A 24,173-nucleotide genomic window follows, 5' to 3' on the forward strand; every position below is an offset into this window, starting at 1 on the left:
TTCCTGTCATGGGTATCTGTAAAACGTTGATGCCTATGTATGGCCCCTTGGCTTTTAAGGGGTTCTCTTGATTATATATATATATATATATATATATATATATATATATATATATATATATATATATATATATATATATAGAGAGAGAGAGAGAGAGAGAGAGAGAGAGGGAGTGAGAAGAGAGAGAGAGACGAGAGAGAGAGAGAGAGAGACTGTGTCCAAAGCAAATCTTATTCGATGGTTCAGCTATTGTGAGATTTCAAGAATCAACCACACTTAGCCCCGGCCTCTTTTCATTTGAATTAACTTCATTATTTACGTAAACCCCAAAGATTTGCCTATTTATTTGATAATTTACTTTCTGTTTCTTTTCTTTAACAGGTGTTTATGTTCAATTTTTTAAATTTTCATGGACAACAGATATGGCTTTGAGTTACCCCAAATAACAGTTTTCTCTCGTACGATCATAGAAAATGATACGTCCTGTATAGATGGCTAACTTTTGTAGAGGTACAGTAATGTTTTTACTGAGCTATATTCTAACTAAAATTATGAAGGCTAATTCAGTTTTCTAATTAGTGGGTAAATTACCAGTAGAAACAATCATATAAGCTATATATATGTAATTACATACGTGTAGCCTCGCATGTATGTGTGCATACACTAATCTTTTTTCCTCTATTTACATTTATGTGCATGATAAACAAGCCTCCCTATATGAAAGATGTTATAATATTTAGGCATTTTGTCGGGAATAACGTTTCTGTAATGGAATGTAGCTTCCTTTACTTCCTGTTTTTAAATGGGATTTTTCGTAACATATTAGATTTCTTTGAAATAAGTCTTCTTCGTAAAGTATATACATACACTACATACATACATATATATATATATATATATATATATATATATATATATATATATATATATATATATATATATATATATGTGTGTGTGTGTGTGTGTGTGTGTGTGTGTGTGTGTGTGTGTGAGAGAGAGAGAGCGCGAGCGAGAAGCTACTTTATTAAGTGATTTAAATGCAACACTTCATGTGAGCAAATAGTCACCAAATAGGTGATTTCGGATGTAATATGACCAAGCCACGCAGATGCTTTTTATTTTTTATTTTATTTATTTATTTATTTATTTATTTATTTATTTATTTTTTACTTCCAAGCACAACAACTACTGGTTTGTGTAATGCCATAGCTCAAAAGAACACTTTTTTTTTTTTGTTACTTGTGTGGACTTGTTTTCCCTTTTTAAAAACCAGTTCTGTAGAACACATGTGGCTATTTGGCCCAAGATACAAATAGCTTGTGTGTGTGTGTGTGTGTGTGTGTGTGTGTGTGATTTCTGTCACACTCATTGTTGTTATTATTATTATTATTATTATTATTATTATTATTATTATGGGGTGTATCACAGTCACTTTTGATACAGAATCATGCCTCCTTTTGTACTGGTTCAGTGCAAGCGCCGGACATTCTTCTGCTATGTGATTTATTGTCTCGTCTTTCATATTGCACTTCCTGCGTATGGGTGAGATGTTATTTCCATCTATCGTTCTTTGAAAATATCTGGTTCTCAGGACCCGCTCTTGTGCCGTTTTTAGCATTCCTTCTGTGTCCTTCTTGGGTTCTCCCCTCTGTAGCCATTGCCATGTTTCATTGCTGGCTAGTTCTTTAGTCTGTCTCATGTACTGTCCGTGCATTGGTTTGTTGTGCCATTCCTCTGTTCTGTTTTTCATCCTCCCGTCTCTGTATTTTTATGGGTCTTCGGTTATTATTATTATTATTGAAAAGGATTGCTGCATCAGCTCCGCGCCCGCACGACCATGATATATAGCGAAGGACTCACCACTAAGATTCTACGGGCTGCTCTGTGAGCAAGAGCCCGTGCTGACACAAGGTCAGCTAAATCAAAAACAACAACAAAACAACACTAAGATTCAGTCCTCCAGCAACCATCGCTGTGACCATGCCCTGGCAGATCTGGGCGAAACGTCAGAGAGAGAGAGAGAGAGAGAGATGAGAGAGAGATCGAGAGAGAGAGAGAGAGGAGAGAGCGAGAGAAAACTTGTAACAGTAATATATGTATATAGCAGTAATAAAGATAATTCAAAATGACTACACTGGATTTGACGATCCCCTTTGGCACGTTGCTTGCCAGTTTCAGCAACATTGAGAAATCCTTAATAAGGAAAATAGAGAAGACTCTATACAAAATTAATGGAGCTGATGCAGCAATCCTTTTCAACAAGACATGTTTGAGAGAGGGTCTACTCCCAAGATATTATTATTATTATTATTATTATTATTATTATTATTATTATTATTATTATTATTATTATTATTATTATTATTATTATTATTATTAAGGGAGAGTCATTAGACTATTTTTAAAATTACTGCTGCTTTTAATCAGTGATTGAACAGGAAAATTACTATTATATGAAATAATGGTGCAACTTTTAGTAATGAATAAAACAGCCACCCCCATAGCATCCTGAACATCTCAGCAACGTTCACTTAGGAATTCTTTGCCTGGCCAGAAACCGCCATCCGACAACTGACCTTATCTGTGAGACAACGAAAGAGCCTCGTTGTCTTCTTTGTCCCTTTCCTCATCGGGGCAGAGCTTAGTGGAATGGCGCGTTCCTTCGCAATACAATTAGAGCCAATTCCTTCGAGGGTTTTATCGCCGCTCCGCTTATTACCATCTTGAGGAGGCTCTGGGGCTCTGTCTCTACAAACCCAATGGCTTTCATGCTTGCGTTTCCTTACTCGGATTGGCTTCCTTAATGTGTTAATCCTGGCGTATTATTCCCTCTCTCTCTCTCTCTCTCTCTCTCTCTCTCTCTCTCTCCCCGTAGGAGGGTTAGTGCCGTCAGTGGACCTCATGCGGTGCACTGTAGGCATTACTTAATATTGCTGGTTGCCTTCGGCCCCTAGCTGCAACCACTTTCGTTCCTTTTACTGTATCTCCTTTCATATTCTCCTTCTTCATCTTACTTTCCACCCTCTCCTAACACTTGATTCATAGTGCAACTGCTTAGAGGTTTTCCTCCCGTTACATCTTTCAAACCTTTTACTGTTAATTTCCATTTCAGCGCTGAATGGCCTCATAGGTCCCAGTGCTTGGCCTTTGGCCTAAATTCTATATCCAACTCAACTCTCTCTCTCTCTGCAGGATATTGTTCCCGTTAAATCACTCTGATATTAATGACTGTATAATTTCATTAATAGCGTAATGACTGCTTTATGATAGTAATAAACATAAAATCTGGCTAAGCTCTCTCATTTATGAATCTGGAGTTCTCTGTTGACATATTTCTGAAAACTATAATTTCTTTAGAGAGTTTATATTTCCGTGCTTGAAAGGTAAAATAGCCACAGGTACGTCACGGGCCTTGTGAGGAAAAGGAGTCTGCTGAAGTCATATAGTACTAAGTGTTCTCTCGCGGTTATAATATAAAATTTGTTTTTTTATAAAACTTCACGTTCCCGCTGTTTCTGTCATTTTATGTCTGTCATTCTACCCGCGTTTTTAGTTCCATATCTATGACATTTCATTCATGTTTTTACTCATAATATAACTGTGAAACTGTATCCATGTTCGTATAGCTATACTTGTGAATTTTTATCATGCTTTTATAAAGTAATGCCATATTTGCGAAATGTTATCCTGCCATCCAAAAACCTTTTCGTCAGAGTGCATCGTAAAATAAAATGCAACTAGTTTGTTTACTCTCAGTTTTTATTTTCACAAACTCGTTATTTAAACGTTTCGCAGATTGAATTGACGGAAATAAATGAAACGAAAACATTTGACGCTCTTCGTATGGTAGATGATCTTCATAAAAACAAACAATTATTATAACTCGAAAACTAGAGCATTCAGTAGTGTTCGTAAGCTCGAATGAGCGAGACGAAACACCCGTTCACTCACAGTTCGAATCGGATTCGCCGTGTTGAGGAAATTACTCGAGAAACGCCATTACCTATTCAAAAACGGGGCCGTTATGTTCGATTCGAGTTTTTTTTTTTTTTGCCGCTTGTTTGTTAAGTTTTTTCTTTATCTCTGAACGAAAACTTTTGAATTTAGATACGGAGGAAATGCAGGGGGGAGTGACAATGATCTGGCGCGAGAAATACTGCGTATTTCAATTTGCCGAAAAATACTTAGCAAGGTTGAAGTGGCATTTTGACTTCTCTGCCACTCTGAGCCTATTGCTTCCACTCAACGAAAACACGCAAAAAGCATATTTCATTTTATCTTATTTATTTTTTATTTTTTATTTATTTTATTTTCTTATTTATTTTATTTTATTTATTTATTTATTTTTATTTTATTTTATTTTTATTTCTTTCTTTACTTTTTTTTTTTTTTTTTTTTTTTGTTTTTTTTTTTTTTGCCGAAAAGATATATTTGTCTTCCTTGGGAAAGTTGGTTGTAAATAATCAAATGATTCGTAGTGATACTTTACGTACGGCTTATCTATATTTTTTTTCTGTTGGTTTTCATTTTTTTTTGGGGGGTGGGGGGGGGGGGGGGATGTCATTTTACTATACATCGTATTTTTAAATTTGAGAAATATTTGATTCAAAAGTTCATGACAACAGCTTTCGTAAATATTATTACATAAAACAAAAATTAAAAAAAAGCATACGATATATGTACGTATGTGTGTGTGAGACAGACAGACAGACAGACAGACAGACAGACAGACTCATCATAGGAAAAGGGTCGTTATATATTTTTCGGCAGAGCTGATTAGAGCTTTCCTGATAAATTAGAAATGATTAAGGCCAGAGAGAGCGGCAAAAAATCAACAACGATAGGTGTTTGCGAAAACACTCTTTTTAAAGCATGATTATGATAAGGAATACTATCCGTATGAAGGTTACAAATCTTACTTTTATAATCGCTCTCTCTCTCTCTCTCTCTCTCTCTCTCTCTCTCTTATTCGTCTTCTTCATTGGGTTCAACCTCTCTCATTCTTTTGCACATTTAATAATGGCTTCGTTTCTCTCTCTCTCTCTCTCATAAAGAAATCCAGTATACGGAAACAAGACATATAGCAGTACATAGAGGAATTCAAAAGAAACTGGACGGGAAGTAAAACTATTCATCGCGTAATTTTTCGAGAAATTTGAAGTTTATGCGAAGGGAAAGGAATACTTCTCTTCCCCCCCGCCCCCCCCCCCCCCCCCCCCAAAAAAAAAAAAAACAAAAAAAAAAAAAAAACTGTATTTCATCATTGAAAATAACACCCCTTGAAAGGGATGGAGATACGTCATTGTTGCCTGCAACGTTGCAGACATCACATCAAACCATTGGATATTTGCCTCGTGTAAGTAACCCGGGGGAGATTCCAGTGACCCTTTGATCCAGTTATCAGACCCTTGTCGGACGAGTGGGTTGCATGCTCGCCTACCGATTTGGTAGCCTGAGTTCGCTCCTCGTTCTTCCAACGTAGAATCAGAGGAATTTATTTCTGGTGATTAGAAATTCATTTCTTGATATAATATTTAATCCTTCGGGCAAGCCATAGGAGAGCTGTTAATCAGCTCAGAGGTCTGGTTAAACCGAGTTATACTTATCTTTGATCTTTCTATCTTAACTCTCTTTCGTCTTTTTCCGGTGAGCTCCAAGGTGCCTCTATCGACAACAGCAATGAACCTGGCAGATACTCGAGACTAGTGAGGGTAGCAACCTCATCCTATGGTTGCTAGGAAGAAATTGAAGGGTAAAAGCTTCAGTTGTACACATCGTCGTAAATGCATAGGCGCAGGGGTGATATATATAGGTGTGTGTGTGTGTGTGTGAATGTGTAGAGTTGCAAGGAGTTACAAGGATTAGGATGTCTCAAAGACCTGTCAGTCCATTCGAGGACACATCGTGTGCTCACTTATCTCTAGGAACAGATTTTACTGTTCATTCACATTGTCCTCATGATTTTCGTTGGTGAAAACGCCAAGAGAGAGAAAGAGAGAGAGAGAGAGAGAATAAAATGCCACAAACGCATGAATGCATTAAGGAAGCCAATTCGAGTAAGGAAACGCAAGCATGAAAGCCATTGGGTTTGTAGAGACAGAGCCCCAGAGCCTCCTCAAGATGGTAATAAGCGGAGCGGCGATAAAACCCTCGAAGGAATTGGCTCTAATTGTATTGTAAAGGAACGCGCCATTCCACTAAAGCTCTGCCCCGATGAGGAAAGGGACAAGAAGACAACGAGGCTCTTTCGTTGTCTCACAGATGAGGTCTGTTGTCGGATGGCGGTTTCTGGCCAGGCAAAGAATTCCTAAGTGAACGTTGCTGAGATGTTCACGACGCTATGGCGTGGCCGTTTTGGCTTCTTCATTACTAAAAGTTGCTCCATTTATGATAATAACGTTCCGGTTAAACCACTGACTAGGAATATAATAATAATAATAATAATAATAATAATAATAATAATAATAAAATAATACATGAACGTTGCTGGGGGAAAGATTGTCCAAAGCTAATGGATTTGGCCGTTTTTGGTTCATTCTAAGGTTACCCAGATATATAATAATAATAATACAAAATAATAATAATAATAATACTAAATAATAATAATATAATAATAATAATAATAATAATAAATGAACGTTGCTGAGTTGTCCAAACGCTATGGAGTGGCCGTTTTGTGTTCATTCTGAGGTTACCCGATATATAGTAATAATAACAATAATAATAATAATAATAATATAATAATAATAATAATGAATATAGCATAGTTCCCCTTGTTGATTATTTCAGTTGTCGTATCCCCAAAAGAAAAATACAAAAGAAAAATAATTACGGGTCGTTTCTAAAATTTCAAAATCTTCCAACTTATTAGTTTTCATTTTGTAGACACGTCAGCTCCAAAGAAATAGAACGCATTAACATTGCGGAAAGCAAAGGAATGAAGAGGTACGAAATGAAATTTTTGCTATTTTCGAAGTGTCTGTTATTTCGACAGAGTCCAGCGGTCCTCACCAGCCCTCGAACGCCCTTTCGAACGTATAAGCTTATTGAAAGCAGCGATACTGGGCAAGTCGGCTTATATCTAAACCAACAACCAACGTTTGCAACAGTAAAATTCCGGAAGCTTCGCATCGCTGTGTCCTTCACCTCGGCAGAAAACTTAAAAGATTAGCGTCAGAGACGAGGAAAGGATCTACAGAAAGGGGGGAACATATTAAAAGACCACAAAACGATGAAAGACAAACAGGGAGAAGGAGCAGGAAAATTCTCGAACGAAAAGAAGACGGAATGAAACGCGTAGGAAAAAACAGATGCTTGTACAGATGCATACACCCGCCCACACATACATGCATACATACATATAGTATAAACATATATATATATATATAAATATATATATATATATATATATATATATCGTTATGTAATATATCCCACCATATATGTCGCTAATCCAACTTCTTCTGTAATCCACTACATGATAAGGGCGGAAGTTAGTCCACCGAAATATAGTCATTAGCTTTAAACCAGTGTTTTAATCGGCCCGTTATACCTGGGACGTATCCTATTTTAACAGGAATTTATTTACTTATATATATGTAAATAATATATATATACATATATATATAGTATATATATTTGCATGTAAACATATATATGACGGGTAAAAATGTTCTGTTACAACAGAATTCCATCTAACAAATGGAACCCATAAAAAACGCCAAAAGTATAGAAAGTAAGTGCTATATTTCAGACAGCTGTCTCTCTCTTCAGGTAAGTAAAATTACCTACCTGAAGACGGAGAGAGAGGCGTCTCTGAAATCTAGTACTTACTTTCTATACTTTTGGTATTTTTATGCGTTCCTTTTATTAGATACATCTATATATTTAGATTGCTTATTCTTTCCTTATGTAAGTAAGGGTCCTAATTCAGGAAGTTTTAAGTATGGCACCTGGGGTTCTAGTGGTTACCGACCTTACTAATATATATATATATATATAGATTATATACTGATATATGTCTGTGTGTCTGTATATATATATATATATATATATATATATATATATATATATATATATATATATGTAGTATATACTATACATTGTGTGTATGTGTAGGGATGAATATATATTATTTATATGTATATTTTTAATTTTGCCTTATTCAGTATAGATCACTACTCTTTAGAAATGACTTTTCCTGTAGTTTAATGAACGGCTAATTTCTCTACTCTTCGCCTTCTACTTTTCACTAACGCTTTCAGAACTAAACAATCACTTCTTGAGTCATTATCTTCAGCCCCACTGCAGAATTCCTGAATTAACATAAAATCTCCTCAGGATATTCTTGGAATTCCAGTTGCGATTTTTTTCCACAATGGCCTCCTCAAAATCATTCCGTTTGTCATCCCGAATTTCTTCCTCTTCTTCTTCTCCTTCTTGATTTTGATATAACCCATATCAACTCACGGAGCTGTACCTGTGTTTTGTTATTATCTTATCCTTCGGGCGTTCAGTCCTCTTTTTAAAAAAATAAAATTGAACCTTTAATCTTGAAGTGTCTCTCATGAGAAGTATGTCCGAGGAACTCTGAAGTGATCCCAGCAGATAAGATATCTTCGAGATACCAAGTAAGAACAGCTAGATTGCTGCTCTACTGGTAACTGACTGGTTCAGGCCCTAGACGCTGGGTTTAAGTTGTGATTTCGTGCACACGATACCTGCCCGGCTGCACACGGCGCAATTTGCACACGGTACATTGTGTCTTAAAGACTGGCGATCTCCACGGTGGACCCAGCAGTCAACTGCATGCCATTTGAGGATGAAGTTGTTGTGTCTTATCGCATCAAACCGTTTAATATCTACAAGTGCTTCACAATGGGGCTTCTTGCACGTAGGCCAGGCTCCTCTATCTTCTCGGACTTTGTTTTTTTCTTTTTTCAAAAGTTATTTTGATTCAAATCTGGTGTAACGTTTCCTGTCGCCATCCAGAAATCGTTCCATCACAATTTTTCTCTTTTTTTTTCTTTTAAATTCGATGCCTATTGTATTATCTTTATGATTTAAAAAATCGAATGGTTTATTTTTGTTTCACATTTTTGTAAATTTACGTGGCCAAAAAAATTAAGCAAGTTTTTTTCAGTGTTATTACATTTTTAACCTAAAAACGCTGTCTACTGCAAGTCTAATGCCTTAATTTTTTTTTCCGTTTAAGTTCGATGCCTACTGCATCATTCTGATTAAATAAATCGAATGATTTCTTATTTTTTGACATTTTTGTAAATTTATGTATCCAAAATATTAAGCATTTTTATTTTAGTATTATTATCTTTTTATCCAAAAACGCTGGCTAATGCAAATCTAATGCCTTAGTTTTTTTTCGTCTAAGTTCGATGCCTATTGTATCTTTCTGATAAAATAAATCGAAAGGTTTTATCTTTGACATTTTTTAGAATTTACCTGGCCATAAGATTAAGCATTCTTATTTAGTACTATTACATTTTTATACTAGTAACGATGGCTAATGCAAGTCTAATGCCTTTTGTGCCATACGAGTCGCACTGTACAAATATAGAATCAATATGTTAGCATGCGTCTTTCATGTTTTTAAACTATAAATTAGCATAAGTCACAAAAAGTATTCAGTAGCATATTGCCGCAAGGTATCAAAAATATCATTTAATATTTGACATAAGGCATATAAACGATAAATTATAGTATTTGTATCTGGTATTTAACGAACATTACAAGCCAGCCTGTTACTGTTCAGTATGAAAAAGTTTAGTGTATTGGATTGATACCAGAGACTTAAGCATTACTGAGCTAAAACCCAAATCGAGCTCTCTGAAAGGTTGAAAGGGTAGGGATGAGTTAAATCTTATCATGTTATCCTTAAAATAACCTTATTCACCTTGAAGGGGCGTCACCTTTTGATTTTCACAAGCATTTTGGGATGAGCGTACCACCCAAATGCTCTTGCCCACCCTAGCTGTGACCTAGTTCACTGTTTAAGTCAGCAGAATGCACAATACATCCTTCAAGAAAGAGGGTTCAAGCTGGCCCATTCCCCACTGTCCCCACCCCGGTCCTCCACCGGCCCCCCTCTCCAACCCCCTCCCCCCAACTCTCCACTTCCCACACCAACCCCAATCCCCCTCGTACCAGACGACAAGTTACGTAGGGATTCAATAGATTCTCAATGTATGTATTCATGTATTCCCCCTCGTATTATTTTTCCCCGAAATCATATGCATGATCGTTTATTTGAATTCATGTTCGCAAATGAAGGAATACATTTACACATGGCTATAAATATCGAGAATTATGCTAAAAGGTTGATGTTTAATTGATAATTTTTTTTAGTATGCAGTCATTTACTGAATTATTATCATCAATATTAGCATTATCATTTCTACATACAGGCCGTTTTATTTAATGAAATTGAGAGTTAGAGAAAACTAGATGAAAACTTCTACTGACTGGTTCATTTTTCTGCTATTGAATGAAAGTTGATCTCCCATGATAATGGAAATTTCCATAGCATTAGCCTTTTCATATACTTTAAGAGAATTATTATTATTATTATTATTATTATTATTATTATTATTATTATTATTATTATTATTATTATTATTATTATTACATTCAAAATTTTCATATACTCACACGGAACTAAACAGAGCCATTAACTTGCTAAGAAAGACGCCGTATTGTGGAACATACATATGGATGATAAAATAGAGACAGAAAAAAAAACGGAAACAGATTATGACGCAAATAAATAAAAAGGTTCAAGATTACTTTGTTCAAGCATACTTATTTTTTCCTTGATTTCTGACTGTTTTAATCGTTCATTCTTGATCTTTCTGTTTATTTTCATTTAAGGATACAAACAGGGTTTTGAGAAACTTATTATCACTAAAAATTACTTATCAGTATGAAATACTTCATAATTGCAATACGTAATGGATTGAATGAACAGCTTTTTCATTATTCATGGGCTGTCTACTGCAAATAATTTCATGCATTTTGCTGATCTCTTGATTAAACAATATTTTCGTGATATATAAACACCCCATTAGTACTTTTTTTTTCATTTTTGTTGAGACATTTGCTCCGTCCTCTCTTATTTATGAATTGTACATGGCTATACTCACTAAGGTTAATTTCCTTTGCCTTTAGAAATATGATATTTTCATTGTAATGCCATATTCATTATAATGGTACAGCAACCATAACTTATTCTTCACGACATATAATCTTCTCTTTCTGAAATATTTCAAGAATTTGCCGTTTCCTTTATTCAAAGCATATTCTATAACTTTCAGTAAAAGCCATATATATATATATATATATATTATATATATATATATATATATACCCTATACTATATATATATATAATATATTATATGTGTGTGTATATATATAATATATAATATATATATATCAAAGCATATCTATAACTTCAGTAAAAGCCATATATATATATATATTATATATATATATATATATATATATATATATTATATATATATATATATATATTTTTTGTAACATTTTATGTATGATAGTATGTACTTATACGTATTTATCGACTTATTTATATATTTATTAGATTATGTATTGTATATAATATATAATTAGATATATTATATACATAGATTAATATATACTATTATATTATATATTATATATATATATAATATATATATATAAACTTAATAATATAATATATATATATTATATATAATCTTATAATAATATATAGAATAATTATATATATATATATAGTATATATATATATATATATATTTGTGTGTGTGTGTGTGTGTGTGTACAATGTGTGCGTTTGTCTGTTTATTTGTGTTATGTTTGTGTTTTTGTTGATTACATTTTCAACTTTCAAGTATTAGAGGCTGAGGGCATAATTTTCTACCTTCCTTCCATTCTCAATCCAAAGAGAATTATTTGATGGTCTAAAAGGACTATTTGGCGCCATGAATAAATGAGAAAACGTCGACCACCGAAAAATTCCAAGGGTATGTGGTCATTTGAATGATGTATTTAACGAAGAAATCGATTAAAAATTGGTTAGAATACTCGTCCTGTTGCCTGAATTTATGTGGAAGTTACTTGAAATGATCTTTCTGGTAATGAATAATGGTGGACGTTGCCTGTATCTTATTCGATGCTCTGAAATTTGATTGACAGGACCTTTTCGATACTGACACCGCTAGAAAATTTCGTTGTACGTCCTCCGTGAGTGACATTACGCGAAAATGGTTTGAGAATGACTTTCGCGATAGAGGAATGGGATGGAATCTAGAGTTTCTAGGCCAAAGGACAAGCACTGGGACCTAAGAAGTTATTCAGCACTGGAAAGGAAAATGAGAGCGGGTAGGTTTGAAAGGTGTAACAGGAGGAAACCCTCGCTGTTGCACTGTGAAATCATTGTTAGGAGAGGGTGGATACAAGCGAGATGGAAGCGAATATGAAAGGAGGTACAGTAAAAGGAATGAAAGGGGTTGCAGCTAGGGGCCGAAGGGACGCTGCAAAGATCCTCTAGTAATGCTTCACGGGTGCACTTATGGTTCTAAACCCCCCCCCCCCCCCCCCCCCCCCCACCTCCCCCGGGGTCTTGGCGATACCGTTTTTGCGTGAAAATTGCTTGTCAAGGTCCTTTCCGATAATGAAAAGGGGATTACAGTGAAAAATAAATAATGAGTCTGCGGACGACATTTTTTCAAGAAAGGAAAATGTAGCCAATGGCTACATTTTCCTTTATAAATTCTATTGTACCACACAAGGAAGGATACAAATGCCTTCGAACCCAATACGTTATATATTACTCCCTAAATGTGTGAACAGTATTCTGGGAAGAAATAAATTTGTTATCTGAATTGACCGACGGAGTCGATGATCGTTGCGAAAAAGCAATGAAAGAGGCGAGAAAAAAGAAAGAAAATAATTTTGCCAAGACGTAAAAAAATTCTCATTTTATCACATTATTTCGTTTAACTGGTTTTTTATGTTTTTTTTTTCTCTCTATCTTGTCAGTGTCACTCTAAGAACCCCGAATCAGTCATAGGAATTACTTCTATAGCATACTTGTTATAGATTTGAAGAACAGTTTTATTTCCTTTTCTCGCCATATCAGCGTCATACTAATTCGGATTTACTTCTATCTATACTAATCATATTTATTCGATTTATGATTCTTCTGAAAATAAACCCTCGGCCAACAACATTACCAGTCTTTAACTTGATTTTGAACTGCAGCATAACCCAATGTCGCTTTTACAAGACGGCTAAAGTTTGTTTCAAGTTCCAGAAAGGCTTAGATTTTACAAAACAGGGATGGTGATGACACGTCAAGAGGTCATAATACTTCCAGCCAAACTCTGCATCAGTGAGACAACCATCAAACACTATTATCCACAATATGTGTCCTGTAAAATTTGGAGGTGAACCATTTTTTTCCCAAGAAGATAAACCAAGGGTAAAAGGTTTTAGTAACAGAAAAAGAGTAGGGTTGAGTTGAGTTGAATATAGAATTTAGGCCTAGCCAAAGGCCAAGCACTGGGACCTATGAGGTCATTCAGCGCTGAAATGGAAACTGACAGTAAAAGGTTTGAAAGGTGTAACAGGAGAAAACCTGTAAGCAGTTGCACTATGAATCAAGTGTTAGGAGAGGGTGGAAAGTAAGATGAAGCAAGAAGAATATGAAAGGAGGTACAGCAAAAGGAACGAAAGTGGTTGCAGCTAGTGGCCGAAGGCACGCTGCGAAGAACCTTCAGTAATACCTGCAGTGCACCGCGTGAGGCCCACTGGCGGCACTACCTCACTACGGGGTTAAAGAAAAAAAAAAAGTAGGTACCTTTCTAGCCATGAGCCTTCTCTATGCAAAGTCTCCATTAGAATAGTTTAGCATATTTCTGACATATAACCGTACATCACATAATCAAAGCCGACGAATTATCTCTCGAATCTTTCTCCTACTCTTCAGTATAACTGAAACTTTGCTTCAGTCGCTTTTCTGTAGAATGAAAGTTTGTTTTCATCAACTTCTGTTAACTTTTCTTCAAGCGTTAGGAGATGGTTTGCAAATCCTGCACAATGATCTCTGTTCTCAATTCTCGTTCGTAGGATATGTCTGCCCAATGTCGTAAAATCAGCTCACTTCCAACTTGCCGTTTGGGCATCATCTCCCACTCTTCCCCCCTCCCTCAGCCCCCTTACACGCATCCCCACCCCCCTCATTGTTATTTATTTATTTTTAAAAATCTAAGTCCTATTCCTGTTACTAACCTCTAGTATTACTTTATTTTTCTTCAAACATCTCGCATTCAGTCATGAGTCTGTATCCTCTCACCACATTTTAGATTACATGTAGTTTCTTAATTCAGTCTAAATTAATATGAAAGATAAGTTTCACCTTCAATCTTTGTGTTGCCACTGTTATGGATCTGATAACCTTTGATTAGCAGGACGTTTTCTTTGTTTGATGACGTCATAGAATTATCTCGCTTTCGTTGATAAACAGATGACACCGGATTGCCAGGGTTACATGCTATGCAGTATTGAAGATATTTTCCAAACGTTATAAACAGGGTTATTTTATTTTCATTAATAACCATATGACCAATCATCAGGATAGCGCATGTAGGATTCCAGACATTTTCTTTGCATGAAACCTTGACTGATAATGGTACAAAACATTCTACTGGTCATTCCAGCTTCTGTCCACATATGTAATTCAACGTATTCTTCCTCCTTAAATAACTCCTTGTTTGGAATATTGCTCACATATTATGATTCGCCCCCCCCCCCCCTCTCTCTCTCGTCTCTCGCGACTCTCTCTCTCTCTCTCTCTCACTGGGGCAACTATCGTAATCAGTGACCCCACCATTGCCCATTGCCTAGATCGTTATATCTGCTCGATGTTGATATCCTATAACAATTTAGGTGGCTGGGAATAATGCCCATAGAGCGGTCATGATCCCACCTCTTCGTCGGCGTGGGCATCAACACTGGAACCCAGCGTCGGAGTGGCTATTGTCTATTATTTACAATTTACAGGTTAAAGTTTTTCAACTTCGTGGTCAAAGTGTGTTGTTCATGAATTTGTTCCCCACCAAGCAAGTTCTTGGTCTTCTCTCAACGCTTGTTAACAGGTACTATTTTGGTCACTGTTCTGTCCAGCTGAGAGTAAATAGTAAATATACCTCTCCTGTCGGGAACAATGTTAGATCCTTCCGGCTGCCTCTTCCCTTATCCACCTCCCAGCTCAGTTCTGGAATTCTCTTGTTCTTCATGGTTTTCCTGGATTCAATAACTTTCCTATTTTTCAAGAAGCCGGTGTTTAATTTTCCTAATGATTGCGTTTTACTTTCCCTTCCAAGATGAGAGAATACGCTCTATGGCTTATGTCTTATGAAATTATTCGGCGTCTTAGATTGCGTCTACAGTAATAAAAAACATATAATGAATTAATACTCTTTTATTCCTGCTTTAGAAATCAACAATATTCGTGCTCTGGCATATTTTGAGTAGGTCTGTTTTGGCATAATTCTAGATTTTCTATTTCTCAACAGTTCAACCTCGATATATCTATGTTACAAATTTGTTATTATAATGTTGAGATTGTTCTTAAGTGTTGCCAGTTGGGAAAGAAGCTTCTCCAGGTTAAAACTATTCAAAAACTACCTAAGATCAACTACGAGTCAGCTCAGATTGTCAAACCTCGCCATATTGTCAATAGAGCATGAAATGACTGTCCAGTTGGACTCTGGTGTTGTCATTAGCGAATTCGTTTCTAACGATGCTCGTAGGGTTCCGTCGTCTATCCGCTGAGTTGTTTTTGTTCTAGCTTTATGAAATAACGTAAATGATTTAGATGTTAAGGGTTAAAATTTGCGTTTCGTTTTCACCACTTCAGTACTTTTTTGCACGGGAATGGGGTGGGGCACTTTCAGAGTCAGACCTAGGCGTAAATTTATGAGATGTTTGCTAGTATTACGTCAGCCCCGGTTTTCTCTTTTTTTTTTTTGCCATGCTACTAGGTTAGGTTGGGTTAGGGTAAGTTAACTTCACCAAGTATTGGATAAGTAATTTGGGTATGGGAAACATAATAAAATTATTTTCAAGTAAATTCTATGGTTAGTTTTTAAGATATGGCGTCCCACCTTTTTCAGGAAAAGATTCCATTTAGGTACACCTCTGGAATGTGAATCCCTAGCACCAACTCTAGTTACACCACTGTAATCGTGTTTCCTGCTGGGTGACTGACTGTTCCTGTTCCCTACTGTATTCCAGCCGTTGTCAAAATGTTTCATCTTTATACAGAATTAGGTCAAATTTTATCCCCGTTCTTAATGATTCAGTCGGCCTGAGATCAGTAAAGGTGTTAGATTATACAACTGTCGTTGAAAATGAATCATAATTACAATTCAGATTCCACTGGTTACAGACAACGGCATTTCTGTAAAACATATTTCCTCAGTTAGCATTGTCTTATACTGCTTATTTCACGCTAGGAGTAGATTTAAAGTATTGTATCATTATTCATTTTCTTTGTTACAGTAAAAGTCAAATGTATGAGGATAATGCTCTCTCTCTCTCTCTCTCTCTCTCTTTTGTTGCTCGGTATAAAAAATATTGTTAATTAATCCTGATGGCAAAGGAGTTTCGGAAAAACAAGGTTAATTAATTTTCAATCAACGGAAACTGAAATTATGACTCTAATTTCCCTGTTATTTTTCATTCACTCGGCACAATACCTGAAAATGTAATGAATACCGTGTAATTTTCAGCCGTTTTCTTTACTGCTGTTCAGTGCTTTATAATTTGTTAAAGACTATATAATCGTTCTCGTAATTACGTTACAGGATTTACAGTTACAAAGAAAAATGCTGTACATAATGCCTCCTTTTTTTTATTTATTTATTTATTTATTTATTTATTTATTTATTTATTTATTTATTTATTTATTCTTCTTTTTTGTCGTGCACGATTTTAGTTATCTTTGTTATTCATTGTCATTACGGCACAAGGCTCGTAATTCAATAAAGGCCACGTAATGTTCAGTCGCGTTTATTACTGTAAAAGACTAAATCAAATGTATTAACCGCGAAGAAATTTTCATTCTTTGGTCACTGTTCATATTTTGAACATAAATACCTCAGAACTCTCCCCGTACTGAAGTGTCATAATATCTCATGAAAACCAGCGATCTGGGAATAAATCTATACTTTTTATTTGTTGGGCTAAAGAACTATTTACCAAAAACTGTTCATTATTTTCATCGTCTTGCTTCTCTTACGCAAGAACTCATGGTTTTAAGCTCTGTACCTTATTGTATCCTGACCCAGACCAGGTTTTTCTTCCAAAAGACGAGTTCGGCTCGAATGTTAAATTTCTTCAAAGTGCTTTCCTTCATTCTAATGGCATTCCGAAGCAAGTGCAATCATAATCGACCGAGAAAGTTTCACGTTCTTCAGCAAGGCTTTTTAAAAACATTCTCGCGTGAGGAAAGAATATCATCATCCTTTCGATAAAGGGCTTCGAAGAACACGCAACTATATTCGGCCAGAAAAAGTCTGGTTCACTCAAATGTCTCTTCACAAATTTCTGACCTAAGCGATTTTTTTTTTTTTTTTTTTTTTTTTTTTTTTTTTTTTTTTTTTTTTTTTTGCTAAAAGCGAACCCACTTGTAGTAGGATTAATATTTCGGAGGAGGATGTTGGGTCCTCTTTCGAAAACATTTTTATACCAAGGTCCGACATTTTATCCCTAAAGGTGACTTCGAGGTTACTGATTTTATATTTTGGCGGGCGTTTGCTCCTCTTCAGTAAGGCTATATGGATATTTCCTAGATGGTGAACTCCCCCTCCCCCCTCCCCGCTCCCCGAAGGATTTTTGGGGGTCGTTATCTGGGGCTAATATATCTTGGGGGTCATTATCTTTATGATATTTACAGTCTTTTGTTTATGTTTTTTCGATAGCCTCCTACGGGCTCGTACTAAACATGCCGCAAAAATGGATACATACCGGGTTAGAACCCTTGGGGGTCACTGTCTAAAAAAGATCTGGCTTTATATAAATCTTCTCAATTAACAGTCAAATACCCCCGTAGGTGGGTAGCGCTGTCAATGCACCTCATTCGGTGCATTGTAGGCATTACTTAAGGTTCTTTGCAGCGTCCCTTCGGACCCTAGCTGCAACTACTTTCATCCCTTTCGCTGTACCTCCGTTCATATTCTCTGACTTACATCTTACTGTCCACCCTCTCCTAACAAATGTTTCATAGAGCAACTGCTTTGAGGTTTTCCTCCTGTTACACCTTTCGAACCTTTTACTGTCAATTTCCATTTCAGGGCTGAATGGCCTTAGTTGTCCCAGTGCTTGGCATAGTGCCAAAAATCTATATAAATCCAATCAAAACAGTCAAATACTGAAGTACAATACTTCGACGATGATTGGTCTTGTTTAATAAATCTTTTCAAATTACATTTCAGTAGATGAAGTCTCTCCTCTTTAATGCAGCCATCGGAGTCTTCTGCAACAATGGGCAATTAATTTTCCGGGGAAAGGGTTTATAATATCTCTGATCGATGTGCGATGATATTTTGATTGGCATATATTCGTTCGAATTAAAACTATCATACTGCTAAGTTATGATTTTATGGAAACGTAAAAATACGATAATTTGTCAGCTAATGATAAAAAAAAATTCGTTTTCAGAAATCAGGATATAAATCGTAAAATAATGCAAAAACAACAGTGAAAAATGAAGGTAAGTACGTAAAAGGAAGGTAAAACGATCTAAAAGAAAATAAAACAAATAAATAAAAAGGAACTCGGACAGAAATGGTAACGCGAGAGTCATGTGACAGACATTTTATAAGACCTTAAAGTTCTTACTTCATTTCGAGAACCTTGCTCGTCCATTATTGCCTCTACAAGCGTTCTAAGATTAAGGTTTTCCCGTTGGAGAAATAATCAGATCAAAGAGAGAAGCGAGGGTCCTCATTAACTTACACTATCGACTCAGCAACGCACAAAACCAATTACCAAAACGACGGAGTTAATTGGTTCATTTTCTCGTTGAATATTTCTTAGCATTGCTGGAACATCACGCGTGACTTCATATGTATCTCACTATCTCGACCTATTGTGTTTATTCCTTTGACATTCTTTCTATAAAATGATTCGTTAAATAACGTATTGTATTCTTTCTTTATTTTTCGTACTTTGTTATTTTTCCGGAGTCCTCAGGGCCAGAAACCTACAATGTGAGAATAGATTTGTAATATTTATTAAATGTAAATTTTGTAAGCTGCTATCAAAACTTTTTATTGTTTGCAATCGAAACATAAATGCATCTTAGTCTGCGTAGCTAACACCAATTTGACAAATGGGATTTGCAGTGACCCAAAAGCCAATAGCAGCTAATACAACATATCTTGCAATGTAAAAGCATACCAAGCATGATTTTATTGTTAGACGACCAGGAAAAAGAAATAGCACATATTCGTATAAAATATCTTTATTCTTAATTTTACATATTTGAGATCAGTTACACCTGAGAATTTATGGAATGCTTTTGGTCTTCCATAAACTGTATTTGAATACAGTATTCTGTAGGAGACAATTCCCAATTTTTTCTTTAAATATGAAAGTCACATAACATAACCAGTGAGGCATGACCTATATTTTCAATGTCCGTGAATCATGTTGGACAAAGATTATGTATCCAAAGGAGTCATTTTTCTGCGTGAATAAAAGGAAATCTCGAGGAAGAATGGTCTCTGGTCTTAAGAAGGTTCGACCAGATTCTAAGATGATTATGAATTCTAATTCAGATGCACTCGCCTTTAAAATCTGGTTTTAAACGGCCCTCTGAATAGTGTTGTCATCTCACAGTACCATTATTTCCACGAACTCATCATTTACATCATTCAACAAAATCAATAATCAATCTTTAATATTAAATCTGAATTCCTCCTTACATTCGTCCATGGTCAAAGGAGCTGTGACATTAGATTATGCAATATTAAATCTTTTTAGCGTTTGGTAATATTATCCTCTGTTCAAATGGTCACTTCTAACATGTCCTCTTTATGTGGATTTCAAAAGGATTATTTCACGTATGTTCAGTTTCCCTTTGTAAAATAGTTCTCATCGCAAAACCATGAATAGTCTCTAACAAAACTATCCAATATCTTAATCTGATATCTGCTGCTTGAGAAGTCCCGTCATTTGTAGAACTAGTCCTATTTTCATACATGTATAAGAGATAATATCTAAATGTTTCAATATAGAATATAGAACTTTGGCATGAATCCCCAAAAACTGGGTTTTTCTGCTTCGGGGGATCCATTTTTTACTATTTTTTACTAATGCCAGTGGGACTGACAACTTAACATTTTTTAGACCGGGCCCTAAGCGCGGGAAGAAGTAACCTGACAAGTGTCATTCAGGCATTTCAAACCTCTAATACCATTCCTCTAAAGAGCTAAGTCCTCGTTTTTGCAAATTGCACAGCAGATCAGAAAGCTCAAAGTTTCGCCTGCCTTCCATATTTCTTCCTTCCCTCAAAACATTAATCTTTTCCTATTGTACTTTATTTGTCTGAATATGTATTCCTCTCTTCTCTTCGTTCGTGCTTTGCTCTTCCATCAAGATTGCTCTTGATTGAAGACCAGGAAAAGGGATTATCTTTTCAAGTCGTGATTCGAGTCTGGTGGAGAAAGATTAAATCACAATGACGCTGAGGAACAACGCCGTGACGTCATGAATTGTGAGAATGACGTCATCACTAGTGGCGATGATCCCACGAGCGGTTGGTGGCTCGTTGTTGATTACCGCTGTCAGGCATCGCAGCGTTGAGTTTTACCTGTAAAAAACCAAAAAAAAACAAAATGAAAATTTAATGTATACTTATTTAACCGAAAGAGGAGAAATAAAAGTAAGTTAGAAAGAATTAGCGTGCAATTTACAGAGAAGAAAAAATCTCTTATCGTTCTCGGGCAGTTATTAAACCAAGTTATTTTTCAGAGAAAAAATATGCACGTTTTTTTAAAAGAATTTATTCAAATATATATTAATGTCATTCAAAGAATTATTGTCACGTTTAGTTTCTTACAGTATAATAAATTTATGAATGGCAAACTTTTAATGAATAAGATAAATGATCACTGCATCTATGGATCCAAATATCTGTTACTATAATAAATTCATTGTCTACGTCCCCAAATTAATTGTTAATTGAGTTCTGTTAATTAGTGTGGGGAACTGAGTTTGAATTAGATACGAGTGTTTCCTGTTTCCTTGTTCCATCAGGACTGGGCTGGATACGGACACCAGGTTTGTCTTTCCCATCATTCTCTGCATTTACTAGAAGTTATCCCGGCTCTGCCAACGCGGAATCAGAGGAATTTATTTCTGGTGATAGAAATTCATTTCTCGATATAGTGTGGTTCGGATCCCACAATAAGCTGTAGGTCCTGTTGCTAGGTGACCAATTGGTTCCTAGCTACGTAAAAATATCTAATCCTTCGGGCCAGCCCTAGGAGAGCTGTTAATCAGTTCAGTGGTCTGGTAAAACTAAGATAAACTTAACTAGAAGTTATACGTCTGGTGACCCGACCCACATTCTTAGCCATCTTGGGTCTGTCATTTTTACTTTCATTTCCTGTTTCTAAACTTTGAAAAAAGTGCTACATTTACTCTTACCATCAACTTACATTGTAAAAAGACCTTTCATTCGTCTTCGTCGTCGTGTAAATTATGCAGTTTTGAGGAGAGTACTAGAAGAGCAATTGTACCCATGAGAGTGTTTTAATGTATTTGAAAAATAATCCATTACTGATAATTCCATGATCCGTCCGATATTTCCAAATCCAAGGTACCGTTAACATTTCAACAATCAAATATTCAACGGGCATTACAACGTCAAAACATAAGATATATCTTCGATTTAGAAAATGTACATATGTCGATATGGAAAATGTGCATATGTCGATTTAGAAAATGTACATGTGTCGATTTAGAAAATGTACATATGTCATGTTTGTTAGGTGTGGGTATATAAATATATTATTTTTTATGTATTTTAAATAGGTTTTGTTATTACATCAGTGACTATCCAATAAAGTCTTATATTCACGGCGTTTGATTATCATATATCAGGAACTGACAGAAAATCTGTATTCTTTTCTAGAAAACTGCAAAATAAAAAAATCAGAACGTTATCTCAGCAAACACTTTTATCTTTTTTTTTTTTCTTTCTTTTCGAGTACGTGAAATCGTATTTTCTGAGTCTTAAAATGTGGTCAGCTGCTGGACGGCCTCCGTGAGTGAAATACAATGCAAAGAGACATTAAACTGAAAGTTAAACTAGTATTGGAAAGTGTATGCGAGTATATGCTCCCATAGTACAATGATTTAAAAGATAAATAAATGAAAAATAAAAAAGGGGTGCCACCAACTTGAATATTCGTACTCCCGACTTTTTCTTTCTCATGAATATCAAAAAAAAAGGTCATCGATTTGGAAATATCGAAAGCGACTTAAAAGAGAGAGAGAGAGAGAGAGAGAGAGAGAGAGAGAGAGAGAGAGAGAGAGAGAGAGAGAGAGCAAAAATATAAGTCAGGAAAGGCAAGTAAGGTTATTCATCATTCGTACATCTCAGCGGCTTTGCAGAAGGCAAAATGCATCTCGTAGGGAACGAATTGTCCAGCATTGATCTTCCCGGGGTCGATATGACCCGATGTGACCAACGGAGAAAAAAGCCCCTGAATGAAAAATGCATTAACCCTTCGTATTAGCAAACCATTCCCTCACATATGTATGAGTTAGACAAAGAATATGAAGAGTGAATTATGCAGCGACGGTCAACAAGAACCAGAAATGCTCCAGGGACTGAAATATTCTAGTGTGAATTGAACCGAAAAAAGGGTGAATATTTTTTTTTTTCTTGTAAATCTCTCGCAGTGGCTCACGCTAAGGTCGATGTGACGCTTTTTTTTCTCACTGATATTTTATCGGCATGGGTTTTTTCTATTAACATTCATGTGAATTAAAAATGATGTACCTGTTAAATTGAATTTTTTCACATTTTTCGTGAAGGTATCAGTTAAATTGAAATTTTTCACATTTTTCCTTAAGGTAAAAACGATTTTTCTTTCTTCAGTTTTTCTTACCAATTTACTCTTTTCATCTGCGCATTTATTGAACTAGCAGACATAATGTCCACTATAGTAGGATTGTCCGTTTTGCTTGAATTTTCGGCTACGGTTTTCGGAGACATAACGCCCATTAGAGAGTGTGTGGGAGGGGAGGTAGGATGAAACCCCATTATAAACCATCTTAGCGGCCTCCACCATAACCCTGCCAAGTTTTATGCCCATCGGACCAGCCGTTTGTTGGCCGTGATTGAATGACAGATGGACGGGCAGACATAACGCCCATTATAGAAAGATGCTATTCTTCCCCAATCTTTTTCGTCTACGTACCTCTGAGATTTCTTGGATTATTTGTCACTCATCTCCGTCTTCTCGCCTTCATTCTCCTTCGTCATCATCTCCCGTCTCACCCACGACCACCGAAATCGAAATGACGATCCAGGGCCAGGGGGCTGAGGGATCCATTCTTGACAGAGTCTGAATTTCGACAAGAGCTCAGCAGCCGACAACCAACTGTCCTCTTTCTACGGAACACCAACGGCCACTGAGACTTTATATACAAACAGACAAAAGATGTCGGTATCAGAGACCTTCGTAATCTTATCCACTGATAGGCTTTGCTCTAATACTTTTTTTAATAGGGGTGGGGGGTGGCGAAGGAGAAGGGGTTTCCGGGGGTCTGTGGGGGAATGGCTTCTGGTTGGTTTTATTTCTATTTCGATCTGTATGTAATGTTATCTCTCAAGTGATTAAGATGGTGAGTGTGGCCTTGATACGAAAGTTCAAACAGACTGATACACTCGATATATGTATATATTTTCTTCGGTAGAACAGATCGCTTTTGTTAGCTAGGTACTCATTAGTAATATATATATATATATATATATATATATATATATATATATATATATATATATATATATATATATATATATATATAACATCTTTTCCTTTTTCCTTTTCGAGAAAAAGTGGAGGATATCCA

General features: G+C 35.8%; 1 long non-coding RNA gene across 1 annotated transcript; it reads right to left on the reverse strand.

The window, feature by feature from the left end:
• Window positions 1-19,532: 19,532 nt before the first annotated feature.
• LOC135226480 (uncharacterized) lies at window positions 19,533-23,730 on the reverse strand. Its single transcript, XR_010317232.1, has 2 exons — window positions 23,519-23,730; window positions 19,533-20,898 (listed from the first exon to the last, which is right to left on the reverse strand). It is a non-coding gene; the product is annotated as an uncharacterized LOC135226480 (long non-coding RNA).
• Window positions 23,731-24,173: the final 443 nt, after the last annotated feature.

Source organism: Macrobrachium nipponense, chromosome 14 (assembly GCF_015104395.2).
Source record: "Macrobrachium nipponense isolate FS-2020 chromosome 14, ASM1510439v2, whole genome shotgun sequence".
NCBI lineage: Eukaryota > Metazoa > Arthropoda > Malacostraca > Decapoda > Palaemonidae > Macrobrachium > Macrobrachium nipponense.